The sequence below is a fragment of the Pleurodeles waltl genome, chromosome 4_1 (assembly GCF_031143425.1).
Source record: "Pleurodeles waltl isolate 20211129_DDA chromosome 4_1, aPleWal1.hap1.20221129, whole genome shotgun sequence".
Taxonomy (NCBI): domain Eukaryota; kingdom Metazoa; phylum Chordata; class Amphibia; order Caudata; family Salamandridae; genus Pleurodeles; species Pleurodeles waltl.
Window position 1 is genome coordinate 377,899 of NC_090442.1, and position 24,147 is coordinate 402,045.

At 47.2% G+C, this 24,147-nt stretch overlaps 1 protein-coding gene across 1 annotated transcript in view; it reads left to right on the plus strand.

Moving 5' to 3' along the window:
- The window catches only part of LOC138288389 (vomeronasal type-2 receptor 26-like), a gene marked incomplete at its 5' end in the record, with an annotated part of 512,420 nt that overhangs the window by 373,694 nt on the left and 114,579 nt on the right, over nucleotides 1–24,147 (plus strand). The window lies entirely within an intron of this gene.

A 24,147-nucleotide genomic window follows, 5' to 3' on the forward strand; every position in this document is an offset into this window, starting at 1 on the left:
AAAGGATGACATGGAGGTGCTATTCAAACAGCATGCACGAAGACGCAGAGCACAGGAGTAACAGCTTCCACAACACCAGCAGGGGCCCCAAAGGCAACGTTTAGGTATAGACTAAACTGGCAAGCCATACAGCAGCTGCTGCACCACATGAGCCAAAGTTGGCACCCAGCTTGTAGACACCCCACATCATTTCACCAGAGACCAAGCTGCTAGCTGTCCTGCACTTGTTGGCAAGTGGCTCTTTTCAAACCACTGATGCCCTGGTTGCCGGGATCTCACAGCCCTCATTCTCTGCCTTCCTTCCCAAGTTACTGGATACCATCATCTCCCCCACACCCGCCACATCAGCTTCCCCAACACACAACAGAAGCAGCAGGAGACCAAACAAGGCTTCTATCAAATCAATGGCTTCCCACACGTGCTTGGTGCCATTGACTGCACACATGTACGGATTGTGTCACCTGCTGCAACAGAGCATCTATGCCGCAACAAGAAGCACACACACACTCCATCAATGTGCAGGCCATTGTGGATCACCGGGGATTGATCACCAACATCGTGGCAAAGTATCCTGGGAGTGTACATGATTCATTCATCTTCCACCACAGCACCATCAATCAACACTTCCAGGATGGACGATATGGCAATGGCCTACTTGTTGGTAAGTACAGAAACCTAGTTATATACACACAGCACAGCAACCCTGTAGGACACACAAAACATACACCACTACAGTGACATGTGGCCAGGAAGACACTGAGGTTGTGAACCTGGTAGTCATGTTTGATATCCTGAACCAATGGGATACACACCTATGGACAAATGACAGGTGCAAATAACAACAGACGCCACTTCAGAGCCACAAGGGACCAATTTAAAACCACACAGTGACAATGATATGGCCTTAACTGGCAGTACAACTTGGAAGATGAATCTTCCAATATCACATCAATAACAGTCAATCACACACCCTCCCAAACAATATGTACCGTGTAAGGGGTGTATAATGTGTTCATCTGCAGGTCAATGACCATGAGACACATAGCATGATGATGCTGACTCTAATGAAGGTGACATGGAATCATTGAGGCAGTACCAACATCTCACATCACTCCTTGTGAGAAAGTAGCCTCTTTCTAGCCTTGTTACCCCCACTTTTGGCCTGTTTGTGAGTGTATGTCAGGGTGTTTTCACTGTCTCACTGGGATCCTGCTAGCCAGGGCCCAGTGCTCATAGTGAAAACCCTATGTTTTCAGTATGTTTGTTATGTGTCACTGGGACCCTGCTAGTCAGGACCCCAGTGCTCATAAGTTTGTGGCCTATATGTGTGTGTTCCCTGTGTGGTGCCTAACTGTCTCACTGAGGCTCTGCTAACCAGAATCTCAGTGGTTATGCTCTCTCATTTCTTTCAAATTGTCACTAACAGGCTAGTGACCAATTTTACCAATTTACATTGGCTTACTGGAACACCCTTATAATTCCCTAGTATATGGTACTGAGGTACCCAGGGTATTTGGGTTCCAGGAGATCCCTATGGGCTGCAGCATTTCTTTTGCCACCCATAGGGAGCTCTGACAATTCTTACACAGGCCTGCCACTGCAGCCTGAGTGAAATAACGTCCACGTTATTTCACAGCCATTTTACACTGCACTTAAGTAACTTATAAGTCACCTATATGTCTAACCTTTACCTGGTAAAGGTTAGGTGCAAAGTTACTTAGTGTGAGGGCACCCTGGCACTAGCCAAGGTGCCCCCACATTGTTCAGGGCAAATTCCCCAGGCTTTGTGAGTGCGGGGACACCATTACACGTGTGCACTACATATAGGTCACTACCTATATGTAGCTTCACAATGGTAACTCCGAATATGGCCATGTAACATGTCTAAGATCATGGAATTGCCCCCTCTATGCCATCCTGGCATTGTTGGCACCATCCCATGATCCCTGTGGTCTGTAGCACAGACCCTGGTGCTGCCAAACTGCCTTTTCAGGGGTTTCACTGCAGCTGCTGCTGCTGCCAACCCCTCAGACAGGTTTCTGCCCCCCTGGGGTCAAGCCAGGCTTGTCCCAGGATGGCAGAACAAAGGACTTCCTCTGAGAGAGGGTGTTACACCCTCTCCCTTTGGAAAATGGTGTGAAGGCAGGGGAGGAGTAGCCTCCCCCAGCCTCTGGAAATGCTTTCATGGGCACAGATGTGCCCATTTCTGCATAAGCCAGTCTACACCGGTTCAGGGACCCCTTAGCCCTGCTCTGGCGCGAAACTGGACAAAGGAAAGGGGAGTGACCACTCCCCTGACCTGCACCTCCCTTGGGAGGTGTCCAGAGCTCCTCCAGTGTGCTCCAGACCTCTGCCATCTTGGAAACAGAGGTGCTGCTGGCACACTGGACTGCTCTGAGTGGCCAGTGCCACCAGGTGACGTCAGAGACTCCTTGTGATAGGCTCCTTCAGGTGTTGCTAGCCTATCCTCTCTCCTAAGTAGCCAAACCCTCTTTTCTGGCTATTTAGGGTCTCTGTCTCTGGGGAAACTTCGGATAACGAATGCAAGAGCTCATCCGAGTCCCTTTGCATCTCTCTCTTCACCTTCTGATAAGGAATCGACTGCTGACCGCGCTGGAAGCCTGCAAACCTGCAACATAGTAGCAAAGACGACTACTGCAACTCTGTAACGCTGATCCTGCCGCCTTCTCGACTGTTTTCCTGCTTGTGCATGCTGTGGGGGTAGTCTGCCTCCTCTCTGCACCAGAAGCTCCGAAGAAATCTCCCGTGGGTCGACGGAATCTTCCCCCTGCAACCGCAGGCACCAAAAAGCTGCATTACCGGTCCCTAGGGTCTCCTCTCAGCACAACGAGCGAGGTCCCTCGAATCCAGCGACTCTGTCCAAGTGACCCCCACAGTCCAGTGACTCTTCAGTCCAAGTTTGGTGGAGGTAAATCCTTGCCTCACCTCGCTGGGCTGCATTGCTGGGAACCGCGACTTTTGCAGCTACTCCGGCCCCTGTGCACTTCCGGCGGAAATCCTTTGTGCACAGCCAAGCCTGGGTCCACGGCACTCTAACCTGCATTGCACGACTTTCTAAGTTGGTCTCCGGCGACGTGGGACTCCTTTGTGCAACTTCGGCGAGCACTGTTTCACGCATCCTTGTCGTGCCTGTTTCTGGCACTTCTCTGGGTGCTACCTGCTTCAGTGAGGGCTCTTTGTCTTGCCTGACGTCCCTTCTCTCTTCAGGTCCAATTTGCGACCTCCTGGTCCCTCCTGGGCCCCAGCAGCGTCCAAAAACGGCAAACGCACGATTTGCCACTAGCAAGGCTTGTTGGCGTCCTTTCGGCGGGAAAATACTTCTGCACGACTCTCCAAGGCAAGAGGGATCCGTCCACCTAAGGGAAAGTCTCTAGCCCTTTTCGTTCCTGCAGAAACCTCAGCTTCTTCTGTCCAGTCGAAGCTTCTTTGCACCCGCAGCTGGCATTTCCTGGGCATCTGCCCATCTCCGACTTGCTTGTGACTTTTGGACTTGGTCCCCTTGTTCCACAGGTACCCTAGATTGGAAATCTACAGTGTTGCATTGCTGGTTTGTGTCTTTCCTGCATTATTCCTCTAACACGACTACTTTGTCCTTAGGGGAACTTTAGTGCACTTTGCACTCACTTTTCAGGGTCTTGGGGAGGGTTATTTTTCTAACTCTCACTATTTTCTAATAGTCCCAGCGACCCTCTACAAGGTCACATAGGTTTGGGGTCCATTCGTGGTTCGCATTCCACTTTTGGAGTATATGGTTTGTGTTGCCCCTATCCCTATGTTTCCCCATTGCATCCTATTGTAACTATACATTGTTTGCACTGTTTTCTAAGACTATACTGCATATTTTTGCTATTGTGTATATATATCTTGTGTATATTTCCTATCCTCTCACTGAGGGTACACTCTAAGATACTTTGGCATATTGTCATAAAAATAAAGTACCTTTATTTTTAGTATAACTGTGTATTGTGTTTTCTTATGATATTGTGCATATGACACTAAGTGGTACTGTAGTAGCTTCACACGTTTCCTAGTTCAGCCTAAGCTGCTCTGCTAAACTACCATTATCTATCAGCCTAAGCTGCTAGACACCCTATACACTAATAAGGGATAACTGGGCATGGTGCAAGGTGCAAGTACCCCTTGGTACTCACTACAAGCCAGTCCAGCCTCCTACATTGGTTGTGCAGCGGTGGGATAAGTGCTTTGAGACTACTTACCACTCCTGTCATTGTACTTTTCATAAGAGAAAAATATACAAAACAAGTTCAGTGTGTGTACACAGTGCTAAAAAGTTTTGCATTTCCTCTTTTCACTCTTTTCTAAAGTGCTGAAAAGTACTTCTAAACTTTCAAAAAGTTCTTAAAAGTTTAAAAAGTTTTTTTCTGTCTTTCTAAAAAGTTCTGAAAACTTTTTTCTTTTTTTCTATCACTTTTACTCTCTCTAAAAATGTCTGGCACAGGCCAAAATGTTGATCTGTCCAAACTTGCATATGATCACCTTAGCTGGAAATGAGCAAAGAGTCTCTGCATAGAGAGAGGTTTGAGTGTAGGGAAGAATCCTTCCTTAGAACTGTTACTTAACATGCTTAGAGAACAAGATAAGGCTAAAAGTGCCCAATCTGTTGAAATATTAGCTAATGGTTCACAATCTGATCCAGGGACTCCCCCAGGAAAAGGTTCAGGAAAGAAACTTCTTAGCCTGCCCATTACAAGACAGTCTAGCATAGTTGGTACTGAGGTGGAGTCACATCATACAGATGATGTGCTCTCACATTACACTGTCAGCCAAGCTGTTAGGGTGCCCTCTGTAAGGGACAGGTCTCCTTCTGTTCATTCCCATCATACCTCTGTATCTAGGAATGTCCCTCCCACCAACCCTGATGACAGATTGTTAGAAAGGGAACTCAATAAGTTGAGGGTGGATCAAACCAGACTGAAGCTTAAGAAGCAACAGCTGGATTTGGATAGACAGTCTTTAGAATTAGAGAAGGAAAGACAGAAGTTGGGTTTTGAAACCCATGGTGGCAGCAGCAGTATTCCCCATAGTCATCCTGTAAAAGAGCATGATTCCAGGAATCTGCACAAGATAGTTCCCCCTTATAAGGAGGGGGATGACATTAACAAGTGGTTTGCTGCACTTGAGAGGGCCTGTGTTGTACAGGATGTCCCTCAAAGGCTGTGGGCTGCTATCCTATGGCTATCATTTAGTGGAAAAGGTAGGGATAGGCTCCTTACTGTGAAAGAAAGTGATGCCAATAATTTTACAGTTCTTAAGAATGCACTCCTGGATGGTTATGGCTTAACCACTGAACAATACAGGATAAAGTTCAGAGAGACCAAAAAGGAGTCTTCACAAGACTGGGTTGATTTCATTGACCATTCAGTGAGGGCCTTGGAGGGCTGGTTACATGGCAGTAAAGTTACTGATTATGACAGCCTGTATAACTTGATCCTGAGAGAGCATATTCTTAATAATTGTGTGTCTGATTTTTTGCACCAGTACCTGGTAGACTCTGATCTGACCTCTCCCCAAGAATTGGAAAAGAAGGCAGACAAATGGGTCAGAACAAGGGTGAACAGAAAAGTTCATACAGAGGGTGACAAAGATGGCAATAAGAAGAAAGATGGTGAAAAATCTCAAGATAAGCATGGGGATAAGGGTAAAACCAAAGGTCCTTCTTCAAATCTTAAACACTCTTCAGAGGGTGGGGATAAAACAAATTCTTCCTCTTCTTCTCAACCCACACACATTAAAAAGCCTTGGTGCTTTGTGTGTAAAAACAAAGGCCATAGGCCAGGGGATAAGTCCTGTCCAGGTAAACCACCTGAGCCTACCACCACTAATACATCAAGCTCTAGTGCCCCTAGCAGTAGTGGTACTAGTGGTGGGACTGCTGGCAACAGTCAACTTAAGGGTGTAGTTGGGTTCACTTATGGGTCCATAGTAGAAACTGGGGTAGTCAGTCCCAAGACAGTTTCTGTCAGACCTAGTGGCATTGGCCTTGCCACACTGGCTGCTTGTCCCCTTACAATGGATAAGTACAGGCAGACAGTTTCAATAAATGGTGTTGAGGCCTTGGCCTACAGGGACACAGGTGCCAGTATCACTTTGGTGACTGAAAACCTAGTGCACCCTGATCAACACATCATTGGACAACAGTATAAGATTATTGATGTCCATAACTCCACTAAGTTTCTTCCCTTAGCTATAATTCAGTTTAGTTGGGGTGGAGTTACTGGCCCTAAGCAGGTGGTGGTATCACCTAGCTTACCTGTAGACTGTCTCTTAGGTAATGACCTAGAGGCCTCAGGTTGGGATGATGTAGAGTTTTATGCCCATGCAGCCATGTTGGGCATCCCAGAGGAATTGTTCCCTCTCATTTCAATTGAAATGAAAAAGCAAAGTAGAGAAAGCCTGAAAACTCAGGATCCCTCTCCATCAACAGGTAAAAAGGGTATCACAGTATCCCCTAACCACCCTACCATTCAGGATACCATTCCTGTGGTGGGAAAAACCTCTCCTGGGGTGGCACCTGTTCCAAGGGAATCATCAGTTGGCAAAACTGTACTCCCTGAGGTGGAAGTACCTCTCTGTGGGATAACTAACATTGGTGAGAAAAAGAGCACCATTTTAGTTAACATGGAGCATCCCTCCAACCCTACCAGAGAAACTTTAGTGCAGAAACCCTGCACTGCCTCCCAACACTTAGGACAGCATCCCTGCCCTAGTGTGGAGCTCATAGGACAGCATCCCTGCCCTGCTCCAACTCAAGAGAAACAGCATCCCTGTTCTCTCTTCCAGCCATATGGACAAAGTTTTTGCCCAGCTATGGCTTTACTGAGACAGCATCCCTGTCTGGCATTTCCATCACTACAAATAGGTTCAGTGGACAATTCCCACTGCTCTAAACTAAAACTTACTGATAGAAACTCTGAAAATACATCTTCACATTGTTGCTTAGCTAAAAAACTTCAAACAGGGTGGTTTACATCCCCACAGGGAAGTAACCATATAGTGGATGATAAAGGGAGTAACCAGTCTATTGCAGAGCTACTCTGTACTTATCACCACTTAGACAATAAAGTCTCAACTGGCCAAGGTTAGCCTTATTGTCCTTCGTTTGGGGGGGGTTGTGTGAGAAAGTAGCCTCTTTCTAGCCTTGTTACCCCCACTTTTGGCCTGTTTGTGAGTGTATGTCAGGGTGTTTTCACTGTCTCACTGGGATCCTGCTAGCCAGGGCCCAGTGCTCATAGTGAAAACCCTATGTTTTCAGTATGTTTGTTATGTGTTACTGGGACCCTGCTAGTCAGGACCCCAGTGCTCATAAGTTTGTGGCCTATATGTGTGTGTTCCCTGTGTGGTGCCTAACTGTCTCACTGAGGCTCTGCTAACCAGAACCTCAGTGGTTATGCTCTCTCATTTCTTTCAAATTGTCACTAACAGGCTAGTGACCAATTTTACCAATTTACATTGGCTTACTGGAACACCCTTATAATTCCCTAGTATATGGTACTGAGGTACCCAGGGTATTGGGGTTCCAGGAGATCCCTATGGGCTGCAGCATTTCTTTTGCCACCCATAGGGAGCTCTGACAATTCTTACACAGGCCTGCCACTTCAGCCTGAGTGAAATAACGTCCACGTTATTTCACAGCCATTTTACACTGCACTTAAGTAACTTATAAGTCACCTATATGTCTAACCTTTACCTGGTAAAGGTTAGGTGCAAAGTTACTTAGTGTGAGGGCACCCTGGCACTAGCCAAGGTGCCCCCACATTGTTCAGGGCAAATTCCCCGGACTTTGTGAGTGCGGGGACACCATTACACGCGTGCACTACATATAGGTCACTACCTATATGTAGCTTCACAATGGTAACTCCGAATATGGCCATGTAACATGTCTAAGATCATGGAATTGCCCCCTCTATGCCATCCTGGCATTGTTGGCACAATCCCATGATTCCAGTGGTCTGTAGCACAGACCCTGGTACTGCCAAACTGCCTTTTCAGGGGTTTCACTGCAGCTGCTGCTGCTGCCAACCCCTCAGACAGGTTTCTGCCCCCCTGGTGTCAAGCCAGGCTTGTCCCAGGATGGCAGAACAAAGGACTTCCTCTGAAAGAGGGTGTTACACCCTCTCCCTTTGGAAAATGGTGTGAAGGCAGGGGAGGAGTAGCCTCCCCCAACCTCTGGAAATGCTTTCATGGGCACAGATGTGCCCATTTCTGCATAAGCCAGTCTACACCGGTTCAGGGACCCCTTAGCCCTGCTCTGGCGCGAAACTGGACAAAGGAAAGGGGAGTGACCACTCCCCTGACCTGCACCTCCCCTGGGAGGTGTCCAGAGCTCCTCCAGTGTGCTCCAGACCTCTGCCATCTTGGAAACAGAGGTGCTGCTGGCACACTGGACTGCTCTGAGTGGCCAGTGCCACCAGGTGACGTCAGAGACTCCTTGTGATAGGCTCCTTCAGGTGTTGCTAGCCTATCCTCTCTCCTAAGTAGCCAAACCCTCTTTTCTGGCTATTTAGGGTCTCTGTCTCTGGGGAAACTTCGGATAACGAATGCAAGAGCTCATCCGAGTTCCTCTGCATCTCTCTCTTCACCTTCTGATAAGGAATCGACTGCTGACCGCGCTGGAAGCCTGCAAACCTGCAACATAGTAGCAAAGACGACTACTGCAACTCTGTAACGCTGATCCTGCCGCCTTCTCGACTGTTTTCCTGCTTGTGCATGCTGTGGGGGTAGTCTGCCTCCTCTCTGCACCAGAAGCTCCGAAGAAATCTCCCGTGGGTCGACGGAATCTTCCCCCTGCAACCGCAGGCACCAAAAAGCTGCATTACCGGTCCCTTGGGTCTCCTCTCAGCACGACGAGCGAGGTCCCTCGAATCCAGCGACTCTGTCCAAGTGACCCCACAGTCCAGTGACTCTTCAGTCCAAGTGTGGTGGAGGTAAGTCCTTGCCTCACCTCGCTGGGCTGCATTGCTTGGAACCGCGACTTTTGCAGCTACTCCGGCCCCTGTGCACTTCCGGCGGAAATCCTTTGTGCACAGCCAAGCCTGGGTCGACGGCACTCTAACCTGCATTGCACGACTTTCTAAGTTGGTCTCCGGCGACGTGGGACTCCTTTGTGCAACTTCGGCAAGCACCATTTCATGCATCCTCGTAGTGCCTGTTTCTGGCACTTCTCTGGGTGCTACCTGCTTTTGTGAGGGCTCTTTGTCTTGCTCGACATCCCCTCTCTCTTCAGGTTCAATTTGCAACCTCCTGGTCCCTCCTGGGCCCCAGCAGCATCCAAAAATGCCAAATGCATGATTTGCAACTAGCAAGGCTTGTTGGCGTCCTTCCGGCGGTAAAACACTGCTGCACGACTCTCCAAGGCGAGTGGGATCCGTCCACCAAAGGGGAAGTCTCTAGCCCTTTTTGTTCCTGCAGAAACCTCAGCTTCTTCTGTCCAGTAGAAGCTTCTTTGCACCCGCAGCTGGCATTTCCTGGGCATCTGCCCATCTCCGACTTGCTTGTGACTTTTGGACTTGGTCCCCTTGTTCCACAGGTACCCTAGATTGGAAATCCACAGTTGTTGCATTGCTGGTTTGTGTCTTTCCTGCATTATTCCTCTAACATGACTTCTTTGTCCTTAGGGGAACTTTAGTGCACTTTGCACTCACTTTTCAGGGTCTTGGGGAGGGTTATTTTTCTAACTCTCACTATTTTCTAATAGTCCCCGCGACCCTCTACAAGGTCACATAGGTTTGGGGTCCATTCGTGGTTCGCATTCCACTTTTGGAGTATATGGTTTGTGTTGCCCCTATCCCTATGTTTCCCCATTGCATCCTATTGTAACTATACATTGTTTGCACTGTTTTCTAAGACTATACTGCATATTTTTGCTATTGTGTATATATATCTTGTGTATATTTCCTATCCTCTCACTGAGGGTACACTCTAAGATACTTTGGCATATTGTCATAAAAATAAAGTACCTTTATTTTTAGTATAACTGTGTATTGTGTTTTCTTATGATATTGTGCATATGACACTAAGTGGTACTGTAGTAGCTTCACACGTCTCCTAGTTCAGCCTAAGCTGCTCTGCTAAGCTACCATTATCTATCAGCCTAAGCTGCTAGACACCCTATACACTAATAACGGATAACTGGGCCTGGTGCAAGGTGCAAGTACCCCTTGGTACTCACTACAAGCCAGTCCAGCCTCCTACACTCCTGGGGTGATATTGCACGCTAGCAATAAGAAAGTGGACTGTGCTATGAATACATATTGATGTGACACTAATGCAAAGTGCACACTGCTACACATACAGATTGAGACAATTACACATATACATAACAAATGTACAGGCACATGGACCTTCTGACACTTAAACCTTCACCCCCACAACCAAGTTAGCCAACTTACCTGGAGTAGGTTCAATACTGTAGGTGCACTTTTGCACATGAGCCAACTCGGTGTGGGCATAAAAATAGGTTTGCCTAGAACTTGGGATATTTGTGCATTGTCAATTGTGAACTCTTCAGTGCTGCCAACTTATGGAGATGTGTTGTACATTGTCACCTAGCCAAATCATAGGACCTCACTGTTGTATTTCACATGCGATTACATATGTTGAATTGGATGGGATGTTCAGGCCATATAGTGCAACTGTGTTACCACCACACTGGAATCAATTCTATGTGTGGAAGTATCATGTCACCTCCAGTGAAGGCACATGGACACTTCTTTCACATGACATAATGCATGGGAGATATACAATGAACTGCAAGTTTACAAATATACCGCTGAGATCAGGTCAATCAGCCAAACACCCCTTTTGATAATTAAACAACTCAATGCAGAAAGAACATCCTAGAAGCCTAGGATCCCACACAGTAATACAAACACAGATGAGTCACAGACAACACAAGATAACAACTGCCATGCAAAGTGATAATCATGGTGCAACCAACATCCAAAAATTTACACTAATTTTCTCTTTCAGCTGATCAGGGTTACCGGATCCAGCCATGAATCATGACCACATTTGCCAACCCAAGCACAGCAGCAGAGCGTGCCTATAATGAGGCACATCGGAGGACACACACCATAGTTGAGAGGACTTTTGGCATCCTGAAGTCCAGATTCAGGTGCCTCCACATCACCGGAGGCAGCCTCCTATATTCACCTGAAATGGTCTGCAAGATCATTTTGACCTGTGCCATCCTGTACAACATTTGTGTAAGGAGGAACATTCCCTTCTATGAACCAGACCTACAAATGCATGAAGAGGAGGAAGAGGAGGATGCTGTCCGTGAAAATGAGGGAAAACATCCAAACACTGCAGCAGGATTGTGTCGGAGACAACACATTGTACAAAACGTCTTCTAACTATAGTCACCATCACCACTTTGTTATCATATGTCATTAAACACCTACCTTCATCACTCAATCATGCTCTGGGTAATTTTCATGCATCACATGATCCCTAGGGATCATTATCAGAGTTTAGCCTCATGGAGCATGGCAGAAATGCAGATTAGGATACTGAAAAAGCCACATCACGTTTGATGGGTATGAATGTACAGCCAACATGAAGGGCAATATCAGAGGACCACAACTATGAGACACATCCATGTTGCCAACATGGTCCATTGCAGCACATGACACACAACTAAGACACCATCAATCATAAGGGAAAAAAGTGTCTCACACATGACGCAGTGGATTTGCTATTGCATTGGTAACAGAAATGTATGACCAGACCCTTGACAGCAGTAAGTGTGACATCAGCTATCTCTGCAAGGAGCATGTGTGACAAGAAGTCCACCTAGGGTGATAATGGATAGCAAGAATGCCCCAAGTATGGCAAGCATTGCTCACAAAACATGCCCTGCGCAGTCCATCCCAGGTAATAAGTCCTGCCACTGCCATGTTTTAAGTCTCTCCCCACACTTTTCCAGGGGGCCCAGTAAATGGACTATCTGTACCCTGAGATTCCTCAGCTACACACACCCAGACTCCCATTCTGACTCCCATGTGCTTCCCACTTCAGGATGGCATGCCATAGTCATAGTTCATCAGTCTGCATGGACTTCAGGTCAAATAATGCACTGCCTGGTAGTTGGTAAGACCTGTAATAAGCTGCCCATTGCTTCCCATGTGAAAGGTCTTCTTGGCCCTTTAAACTTGATTCTCAACACCACAACTTGTGAGAGACTGAAGTTGCACACACCTGTGAGCACTACCATGCAGATCAGGCATTTGACTCTGCCCTGCCCTTGCTGCTGCCTGGAACTGCTTAAAAGCTGCCATTTTCTGAATCTCCTTGTTGTGCATTGGCATAGAAATCACTTGTGTACCAGAGCCCTTGGGGGAATGTGTAACAGTGCAGACCACAGCAGAAACTGTTTTTTGTTCCCACAGTGTTGTTCCTGCTTGTCCCAGTCAGTCTGCTCACTGTGTATTTGCTTTGTTCATGTTCGTTCCTGACTGACCCTGCATCCTGTTAGCCAGACTGGAACCAGTCTTTGCGTTAACCATAGAGCTTCCCTGTGGCTACATTTGTCTCATAGCTGCTTTCCATGCCCTCTGTTTCCTCCTGGGGTATTGTGTCTGGTAGGTCTACAATGAATCCTCAAATGTACAGTATAGATTATTCATTTTAGTTTCTGTTCTGGGATATGTATTCAAATGGCTTATTTCAGCCCCCATCCTTTGTCTGGTTTTGCATGTATTCATTAGTGCCAAACAGTGACAGTGTGCTAGGGCTGTAAGCATGGATTAGGTACAGTGCCTACAGCACAACAAACAAGGGTTGCTAATGTATATGTAAGGACAAAACATGAGTGTGCCCTGACGGTCCAGACACATATTCACTTCTGCCGCCACCTTCTGATGGAGCTTGCGTGGTGACTAGCTGTGAGATTAATCAGCACAGAGGCACTGATGTTCCCTGTTGCAATGGGAATTTTAGAGCCCACCCTGTGTACCAATGTTGTGATGAAACCTGCCTGTTTCCTATTACTGATCCATAACATATTTGAGCACACCAAGGTTGCTCTGTTGTCAGCCTTCTAAAAGTTCTGCTGTGCCATAGCTGGGCTATCACCATGTGTGTCGTTAGTTTATCTTTGGTTTTAGGGCAAAAGAGCTTTGAAAGATACTCTGTTAATTGAGGGAATGGCTCCACAGACTCATGACTAGCTCTGCACATAACTATGACAACTTGGAGGCCTATACTGACACAGATTACACATGGCCACACACTTGAACTGGACACCTTTGTGCAATGAACCACTGGAAATATGTGAACACATGCAGCATGGTCTGCTGGTCCTCCACTGCCACAGGAGAGACATAGGTCATTTACATGACTCAAACTGTGGTGTACCAAAACTTTTTTGGATTGGAGTTGGGACTCTGTGTCACAAACACTGTACCTACCTAAGATGTTCAAATGCCTGACTCATGGGTCGTATACACACATGTGACCATGAAGTGGTATCCAACATTCCATTACATGTGATGACTTACCCTTGTAACAAAGCCATTATCAACCGTCCTCTATCTATCCTGTGTGTAGTTTGTCATGGGAGATGTTTTGTCCCCAAAGTCATGGAAGTTCACACAGCATAAGACGCAACAGATATGACAAACACATATAATGACTGATGTACCTCAATGAATGGCATCTGATGGTTATTCACAATTACAACACATGCATACAAGCACATAATGCAAAACACATCTTGTGACTTTCAGACAGAAGCCCAAAAACTATTGAAATAGCCAATTCGCAAACATAAACACACAGGCCATGAGTGATTTTTTACATTTGCGTAGCCTTGCTATCCTCTATTAATGCAACACCTGCTCAAACTAGGAAATACCAATGTTAATTCCAAAAGTTTGTTTTGCAGTTGCGTTAGTTAGGAGTGCTAATCCTGCACAACAATATGAGTATTATAGTCCACAGTAGTGTGGTCTGCCACATGTGCCCAAACACTAGAACACACACAGCAGGCCCTAACAGCCTATCTTTGAAGAGTTATAGCCTTCATGTATGTTAAAAAAGAGAAAAATGACACAAACACAGTTATAGACAGATATTTTGATGCCAAAGCGTCAAAAAAGACCCATATGCATCAAAATATGACGCATGTGCATTTAAAAATGCCGCTCACACCCATTATACATTGATTGGTCCCTAGCGTTAATTCCAACACTGCACCGCATGAAATCGGTTATCCATGAAAAATATATTGATCCTTGAATGTGGGGGAATTTTTAAGCATATGCATCAAAAAATATTGACGCAAAGCCTGCAAGCATCATAAAAATCAACGCATCATACTAAAAATGCACCACATTTGAGACAGGAAGTGTTGTAATAGGATATCCTGTTCACAGAAATGGTACAGTGGGTATACTTTCATTTTCACTTTGCAGTCTGTGATTCTTCTAGACTGTGTGGCTGTGTAGAGAGTTGTGTCTGTCAATATTGTGCTTTTGTCTCCTGTGTGCCATTTCCATTGGCATCTGTTGTTTTTGTAAGTGTCTCTGTAAGTTAGTGTAAGTGTGTTTGTTTTTGTCATTTTGTATGTTTAATTTTGTCTTTGTACTGTTGGGAGTGTGTAGTGGGTATTGTTAGTTGGGGTATTGCTGGGCTGTTTGTGGGTTCTTTAAGTTTCATTTCCATACCTCCTTTCCCTGTATTTCCCTCTTTTCCCTTTCCCATCCATAGTATTTTTGTGATGTTGGGAAGGCCACTTCTGAGGAGAATGGGTGAGGAGGAGCTGGGGGCTTTAATTTGGCTGGTGTGCCACTTCCTCCCCCTGATTTTAGAGGCTGGTGGCAGGGTGATACAGGGGTATCACACCGAGGCGAGGAGGCTCAGGTGGTCCAAGGTGCTGTTCCACCTAAAGAGAGTGTTCAACAGCCAACGCAACGACCACCAACTTTAACATCGCTGGGCTGACCTGGTGGCCAGAGAGCAAGACTTGCTCGACCACCTGGGTGTGGTGTTTGGTGGCCCTGTTGATGAGTAGAAATTAGACTAATGTGTACAGTAAAATGCTATGTAGTGACAGTAGCAGATTTTGTGACGTTGCATGCAATGATTGTAGACATGTGGAATGTAAGGTGGACATACAGTGGCCATGATTTATACATTTTTTGCTACACATTACTGTCATTTGTTGATGCAAAAGCTGCACAGACTTACAAAAGACAACTTGATCTTGTAAATTAGTGCTGCTTTGACGTCAATAGATGATGGTAATGCGGCACAAACTAAAGTATTATTAAGGCCTGTGAGCGTACCAGGAATGAGATGTATTTCACATGCTAATGCAAGGAACCAATTTAGTCCCTATTTTTTTTAATACATGTGTAGGAGGCTGGACTGGCTTGTAGTGAGTACCAAGGGGTACTTGCACCTTGCACCAGGCCCAGTTATCCCTTATTAGTGTATAGGGTGTCTAGCAGCTTAGGCTGATAGATAATGGTAGCTTAGCAGAGCAGCTTAGGCTGAACTAGGAGACGTGTGAAGCTACTACAGTACCACTTAGTGTCATATGCACAATATCATAAGAAAACACAATACACAGTTATACTAAAAATAAAGGTACTTTATTTTTATGACAATATGCCAAAGTATCTTAGAGTGTACCCTCAGTGAGAGGATAGGAAATATACACAAGATATATATACACAATAGCAAAAATATGCAGTATAGTCTTAGAAAACAGTGCAAACAATGTATAGTTACAATAGGATGCAATGGGGAAACATAGGGATAGGGGCAACGCAAACCATATACTCCAAAAGTGGAATGCGAACCACGAATGGACCCCAAACCTATGTGACCTTGTAGAGGGTCGCTGGGACTATTAGAAAATAGTGAGAGTTAGAAAAATAACCCTCCCCAAGACCCTGAAAAGTGAGTGCAAAGTGCACTAAAGTTCCCCTAAGGACAAAGAAGTCGTGTTAGAGGAATAATGCAGGAAAGACACAAACCAGCAATGCAACAACTGTGGATTTCCAATCTAGGGTACCTGTGGAACAAGGGGACCAAGTCCAAAAGTCACAAGCAAGTCGGAGATGGGCAGATGCCCAGGAAATGCCAGCTGCGGGTGCAAAGAAGCTTTGACTGGACAGAAGAAGCTGAGGTTTCTGCAAGAACGAAAAGGGCTAGAGACTTCCCCTTTGGTGGACGGATCCCACTCGCCTTGGAGAGTCGTGCAGAAGTGTTTTTCCGCCGAAAGGACACCAACAAGCCTTGCTAGGCGCAAATCGTGCGTTTGGCGTTTTTGGACGCTGCTGGGGCCCAGGAGGGACCAGGAGGTCACAAATTGGACCTGAAGAGAGAGGGGATGTCGAGCAAGACAAAGAATCCTCACTGAAGCAGGTAGCACCCGGAGACGTGCCAGAAATAGGCACTACGAGGATGCGTGAAACGGTGCTCGCCGAAGTTGCACAAAGGAGTCCCACGTCGCCGGAGACCAACTTAGAAAGTCGTGCAATGCAGGTTAGAGTGCCGTGGACCCAGGCTTGGCTGTGCACAAAGGATTTCCGCCGGAAGTGCACAGGGGCCGGAGTAGCTGCAAAGTCGCGGTTCCCAGCAATGCAGCCCAGCGAGGTGAGGCAAGGACTTACCTCCACCAAACATGGGCTGAAGAGTCACTGGACTGTGGGGGTCACTTGGACGGAGTTGCTGGATTCGAGGGACCTCGCTCGTCGTGCTGAGAGGAGACCCAAGGGACCGGTGATGCAGCTTTTTGGTGCCTGCGGTTGCAGGGGGAAGATTCCGTCGACCCACGGGAGATTTCTTCGGAGCTTCTGGTGCAGAGAGGAGGCAGGCTACCCCCACAGCATGCACAAGCAGGAAAACAGTCGAGAAGGCGGCAGGATCAGCGTTACAGAGTTGCAGTAGTCGTCTTTGCTACTATGTTGCAGGTTTGCAGGCTTCCAGCGCGGTCAGTGGTCGTTTCCTTATCAGAAGGTGAAGAGGGAGATGCAGAGGAACTCGGATGAGCTCTTGCATTCGTTATCTAAAGTTTCCCCAGAGACAGAGACCCTAAATAGCCAGAAAAGAGGGTTTGGCTACCTAGGAGAGAGGATAGGCTACTAACACCTGAAGGAGCCTATCAGCAGGAGTCTCTGACGTCACATGGTGGCACTGGCCACTCAGAGCAGTCCAGTGTGCCAGCAGCACCTCTGTTTCCAAGATGGCAGAGGTCTGGAGCACACTGGAGGAGCTCTGGACACCTCCCAGGGGAGGTGCAGGTCAGGGGAGTGGTCACTCCCCTTTCCTTTGTCCAGTTTCGCGCTAGAGCAGGGGCTAAGGGGTCCCCGAACCGGTGTAGACCGGCTTATGCAGAATTGGGCACATCTGTGCCCAACAAAGCATTTCCAGAGGCTGGGGGAGGCTACTCCTCCCCTGCCTTCACACCATTTTCCAAAGGGAGAGGGTGTCACACCCTCTCTCAGAGGAAGTTCTTTGTTCTGCCATCCTGGGCCAGGCCTGGCTGGACCCCAGGAGGGCAGCTGCCTGTCTGAGGGGTTGGCAGCAGCAGCAGCTGCAGTGAAACCCCAGGAAGGGCAGTTTGGCAGTACCAGGGTCTGTGCTACAGACCACTGGGATCATGGGATTGTGCCAACTATGCCAGGATGGCATAGAGGGGGCAATTCCATGATCATAGACATGTTACATGGCCATATTCGGAGTTACCATTGTGAAGCTACATATTGGTAGTGACCTATATGTAGTGCACGCGTGTAATGGTGTCCCCGCACTCACAAAGTTCAGGGAATTGTCTCTGAACAATGTGGGGGCACCTTAGCTAGTGCCAGGGTGCCCTCACACTAAGTAACTTTGCACCTAACCTTTACCAGGTAAAGGTTAGACATATAGGTGACTTATAAGTTACTTAAGTGCAGTGTAAAATGGCTGTGAAATAACGTGGACGTTATTTCACTCAGGCTGCAGTGGCAGGCCTGTGTAAGAATTGTCAGAGCTCCCTATGGGTGGCAAAAGAAATGCTGCAGCCCATAGGGATCTCCTGGAACCCCAATACCCTGGGTACCTCAGTACCATATACTAGGGAATTATAAGGGTGTTCCAGTAAGCCAATGTAAATTGGTAAAAATGGTCACTAGCCTGTTAGTGACAATTTGGAAAGAAATGAGAGAGCATAACCACTGAGGTTCTGATTAGCAGAGCCTCAGTGAGACAGTTAGTCACTACACAGGTAACACATTCAGGCACACTTATGAGCACTGGGGCCCTGGGTTACCAGGGTCCCAGTGACACATACAACTAAAACAACATATATACAGTGAAAATTGGGGGTAACATGCCAGGCAAGATGGTACTTTCCTACAACATGTCTGAACAGTATTCATGGCCATACGTACAAAGATCTTCCTAACCTCTGGTAATATCTTAGGCTGATATTTCGACTTGGTTTGTGCAGCATTTAAATTAATTATGGATGCCAAAGTAATGCACACTTGATAATATCAAAATATTTTGTGCTACCTTACATAGCTGTAGCATAACCAAATGAAGCAAATGCCACACATAAAAAAATGACATCTGGCCCCATGATCATTGTTCCTTTGTGTTTTATTTTGCCTTGGGCACAATTGCTGGTACAGAGCTGATGCATTTGCCATCTGTGTCACTTTATAGCCAAATAAGTTTCTAAAGTTAATGGCTCATCGTGGGATCCCTGAACTTTGTGAATGCATAGTCACAAATTATTTATTTGCATGATGTTGTGCAAGAGACCCCTGACTGCTTCCATCATACATTTAAAGTGACAAAATAGTTTGGTAGTTTACGTTTGGTACACCCCTGCTGAGCTAGTGCAGCACATGTACAATTGTTAACTTCTCAGTATGAAGGCTATCACAGACATGGGTGCATGCTAAGACCAGCAGGCCAGCATTCCTGTGAGTGCTGCCATCCCCAAGATGCATACAAATTGAGACCTACGTCATCAAGATTGCCAAAGTAGGACATTAGCAAAACCATTTTCCAATTAGGTGGCAGTGTCAGTTTGTTGTATAACCACAGATCACCCAACTTGACAAATGTAAGATAATGAATGTGGCTAAGTGTGATCTACAATACCTGACTACACCGGTGCCCATGCATTCTGTCACGGATGATCAAATTACACACTGTCAGCATATATTTCTTTGTTGTTCTGATTTAGCTAAATGGCCAATCCATGTTTATCGTAACATTGTCAACAAGTAACACACATGATCCCTGCCATCATGGTGTCATAGTGGGCATATAATGGCTCTGGGTACACTGCCAATGTGGCATATGTAACCTACATACAACACAGGCACACATATAATGGACCATAGAAAGCACAATCATTCCTGAACTAAGCTCAACCCACAATTGTAGGAAAGTACCATCTTGCCTGGCATGTTACCCCCATATTTCACTGTATATATGTTGTTTTAGTTGTATGTGTCACTGGGACCCTGCCAGCCAGGGCCCCAGTGCTCATAAGTGTGCCCTGTATATGTTACCTGTGTAATGACTAACTGTCTCACTGAGGATCTGCTAACCAGAACCTCAGTGGTTATGCTCTCTCATTTTCTTTCCAAATTGTCACTAACAAGCTAGTGACCAATTTCACCAATTTACATTGGCATACTGGAACACCCTTATAATTCCCTAGTATATGGTACTGAGGTACCCAGGGTATTGGGGTTCCAGGAGATCCCTATGGGCTGCAGCATTTCTTTTGCCACCCATAGGGAGCTCTGACAATTCTTACACAGGCCTGCCACTGCAGCCTGAGTGAAATAACGTCCACGTTATTTCACAGCCATTTACCACTGCACTTAAGTAACTTATAAGTCACCTATATGTCTAACCTTTACCTGGTAAAGGTTAAGTGCTAAGTTACTTAGTGTGTGGGCACCCTGGCACTAGCCATGGTGCTCCCACATTGTTCAGGGCAAATTCCCCAAACTTTGTGAGTGCGGGGTCACCATTACACGCGTGCACTACACATAGGTCAATACCTATGTGTAGCTTCACAATGGTAACTCCGAACATGGCCATGTAACATGTCTAAGATCATGGAATTGCCCCCCCAATGCCATCCTGGTATTGGGGAGACAATCCCATGATTCCCCGGGTCTCTAGCTCAGACCCGGGTACTGCCAAACTATCTTTCCGGGGGTTTCACTGCAGCTGCTGCTGCTGCCAACGCCTCAGACAGGTTTCTGCCCTCCTGGGGTCCAGCCAGGCATGGCCCAGGAAGGCAGAAGAAAGGACTTCCTCAGAGAGAGGGTGTTACACCCTCTCCCTTTGGAAAAAGGTGTCAGGGCTGGGGAGTAGTAGCAGCTTAGGCTGAACTAGGAGACATGCAAAGCTCCTACTATACCACTGGTGTCATATGCACAATATCATAAGAAAACACAATACACAGAAGTACTAAAAATAAAGGTACTTTATTTTTATGACAATATGCCAAAAGTATCTCAGTGAGTACCCTCAGTATGAGGATAAGATATATGTACACAAACCAAAATTATGCAAGTAATAGCCAGAAAAGTAATGCAAGCAGTGTCAAGTTACAGTAGATTGCAATAGGAGCACATAGGTATAGGGGCAACACAAACCATATACTCAAAAAGTGGAATGCGAACCACGAATGGACCCCAAACCTATGTGAGCTTGTAGAGGGTCGCTGGGACCTTAAGAAAACAGTGAGGGTTAGAAAAATAGCCCACCCCAAGACCCTGAAAAGTAGGAGTAAAGTACACCCACTACCCCCAGAGAGCACAGAAGTCATGATAGGGGGATTCTGCAGGAAGAACAAACACCAGCAATGCAACAACAGTGAATTTCCGGACCTGAGTACCTGTAAGACAAGGGGACCAAGTCCAATAGTAGCGACAGTGTCAAGAGTGGGCAGGAGCCCAGGAAATGCCAGCTAAGGGTGCAAGGAAGCTGCCACCTGTTGGAAGAAGCTTGGAGTTCTGCAAGAACGAAGAGTACTAGGTACTTCCCCTATGGAGGATGGATGTCCCACGTTGTGAAGAAGCTAGCAGAGGTGTTTCCACGCAGAAAGACTGCAAATGATCCTTGCTAGCTGCAAGAATCGCAGTTAGGATTTTTCGGTGCTGCTGTGGCCCATGAGAGACCAGGGTGTCACCACTTGGATGAGAAGACAGAGGGGGTGCCCAGCAACATAGGGAGCCCTAACAGAAGCAGGCAGTGCCCGCAGAAGTACCTGAACAGACACTTAGAAGAAAAGTGAACGGGAGTCCACCCGAAGTCACAAAAGGGAGTCCCACGACGCCGGAGGACAACTCAGAAGGTTGTGCACTGCAGGTTTGATTGTCGGGGACCCAGGCTTGGCTGTGCACAGAGGAAATCCTGGAAGAGTGCACAGGAGCCGGAGCAGCTGCAAATCACGCGGTACCCAGCAATGCAGTCTAGCGTGGGGAGACAAGGACTTACCTCCACCAAACTTGGACTGAAGAGTCACTGGACAGTGGGAGTCACTTGGACAGAGTTGCTGAGTTCCAGGGACCACGCTCGTTGTGCTGAGAGGGGACCCAGAGGACGGGGATGCAGTCTTTTGTTGCCTGCGGTTGCAGGGGGAAGATTCCGTCTATCCACAGGAGACTTCTTCAGAGCTCCTGGTGCAGAGAGGAGGCAGGCTACCCCCAGAGCATGCACCACCTGTAAACAGTCAAGAAAGCCGGCAGGATGAAGCAATACAAGGTTGCTAGTAGTCGTCTTGCTACTTTGTTGCGGTTTTGCAGGCATCCTGATTAGTCAGTGGTCGATCCTTTGGCAGAAGATGAAGGGGGAGATGCAGAGGAACTCTGGTGAGCTCTTGCATTCGTTATCTGGTGAGATCCCCAAAGGGAGACCCTAAATAGCCAGAAAAGAAGGTTTGGCTACCTAGGAAGGAGGATTGGCTACCAAGAGAGGTAAGAGCCTATCAGAAGGAGCCTCTGACGTCACCTGCTGGCACTGGCCACTCAGAGCAGTCCAGTGTGCCACAGACACCTCTGTTTCCAAGATGGTTGAGGTCTGGGACACACTGGAGGAGCTCTGGGCACCTCCCCTTGGAGGTGCAGGTCAGGGGAGTGGTCACTCCCCTTTACTTTGTCCAGTTTCGTGCCAGAGCAGGGCTGGGGGATCCCTGAACCGGTGTAGACTGGCTTATGCACAGATGGGCACCTTCTGTGCCCATCAAAGAATTTCCAGAGGCTGGGGGGAGGCTTCTCCTCCCCAGCCCTCACATCTATTTCCAAAGGGAGAAGGTTTTACACCCTCTCTCAGAGGAAGTTCTGCCTTCCTGGGCCAGGGCTGTCTGGACCCCAGGAGGGCAGAAACCTGTCAGAGGGGTTGGCAGCAACAGCTGCAGTGGAGACCCCGGAAAGGCAGTTTGGCAGTACCCGGGTTCTGTGCTAGAGACTCGGGGGATCATGGAATTGTCCCCCCAATGCCAGAATGGAATTGGGGTGACAATTCTATGATCTTAGACATGTTACATGGCCATGTTCGGAGCTACCATTGTGACGCTGTACATAAGTAGTGACCTATGTACAGTGCACACGTGTAATGGTGTCCCGGCACTCACAACGTCCGGGGAATTTGCCCTGAATGATGTGGGGGCACCTTGGCTAGTGCCAGGGTGCCCACACACTAAGTAACTTTGCACCCAACCTTCACCAGGTGAAGGTTAGACATATAGGAGACTTATAAGTTACTTAAGTGCAGTGGTAAATGGCTGTGAAATAACGTGGACGTTATTTCACTCAGGCTGCAGTGGCAGTCCTGTGCAAGAATTGTCAGAGCTCCCTATGGGTGGCAAAAGAAATGCTGCAGCACATAGGGATCTCCTGGAACCCCAATACCCTGGGTACCTCAGTACCATATAGTAGGGAATTATATGGGTGTACCAGTATGGCAATGTGAATTGGTAGATTTAGTCACTAGCCTGTTAGTGACAAATTTGGAAAGCAGAGAGAGCATAACCACTGAGGTTCTGGATAGCAGAGCCTCAGTGAGACAGTTAGGCATCACACAGGGAACACATACAGGGCACATACTTATGAGCACTGGGGCCCTGCCTGGCAGGGTCCCAGCAACACATAGACTAAAACAACATATATACAGTGAAATATGGGGGTAACATGCCAGGCAAGATGGTACTTTCCTACAGTGTCATACAGTGCAGAGGAACATGAATTGTCAATGAGGTAGTGAGAGACAATCAGAGCATAGTGTCAAGGTAAACAGTGTGCTGGAGAACAGTGCATGTGACCAACTGTTGAAAGACTGGCATGTTAACAAGTACAGGACCTAGGATATCAGTTCCCATGATGCATGGACTGGATCTACTGGGCACTCCTACAGGTGAAGGTGATCTGTTCCACGCCTTCATCTTCTGATGTGTGTTGTCTCCTCTGTCCTTGGTGGTGGTGGTTTGAAGGTGAACACACACTTCAGTGTTTGAAGACGTGGAGTCAGAATTCCTGGGAGCTGCCAGCTGTTGGGCTATTAAGGGCATTACTGCAGCAAGGAGGAGTGGCTGGTTCTTCAATATAGCAGCTACATCACTGTGGTAGTCAGCGAGGTCAGCACTGAGGGTGTCATGATTACATTCGTGCACGCAGTGAAAGGTTTGGGATGCCAGGTGTTGTGGCAACTCCCTTACTGCAGCTGTGAATTCCCTTACACTTTGTTGTAGTCCTTGCAGGATGGATGTTAGTGCTTGCATGGCTGTTATGCAGATGACATAATGCACGTAAGCATCCGCTCAAAGCTTGTGGACATATTTTGCATCCCCACCTGCACCTCCTTGGCCAGCTCCAGCTTTACTCCAACTATACTCCTCTCAAAGGTGGTACCAGTGTCCTCAGAGTCCTCAGCTGGGTTAGAGCTAGCTGGTCGCACTATTGGGGTGGTGGGTGGGTCCTCTGTGATGGCTGCTACTTCTGTGCTCCTCCTTGCGACTGATGGTGGGGTCTGGAGGGTTCCAAGGACATCTTGGAGGGTCTGCTGGCTAATGTTTGTCAGCTTGTCATCCATGTCATCAGGGAAGTACAGGACAGGCATATCCCCAGGAGAGCCTTCGTC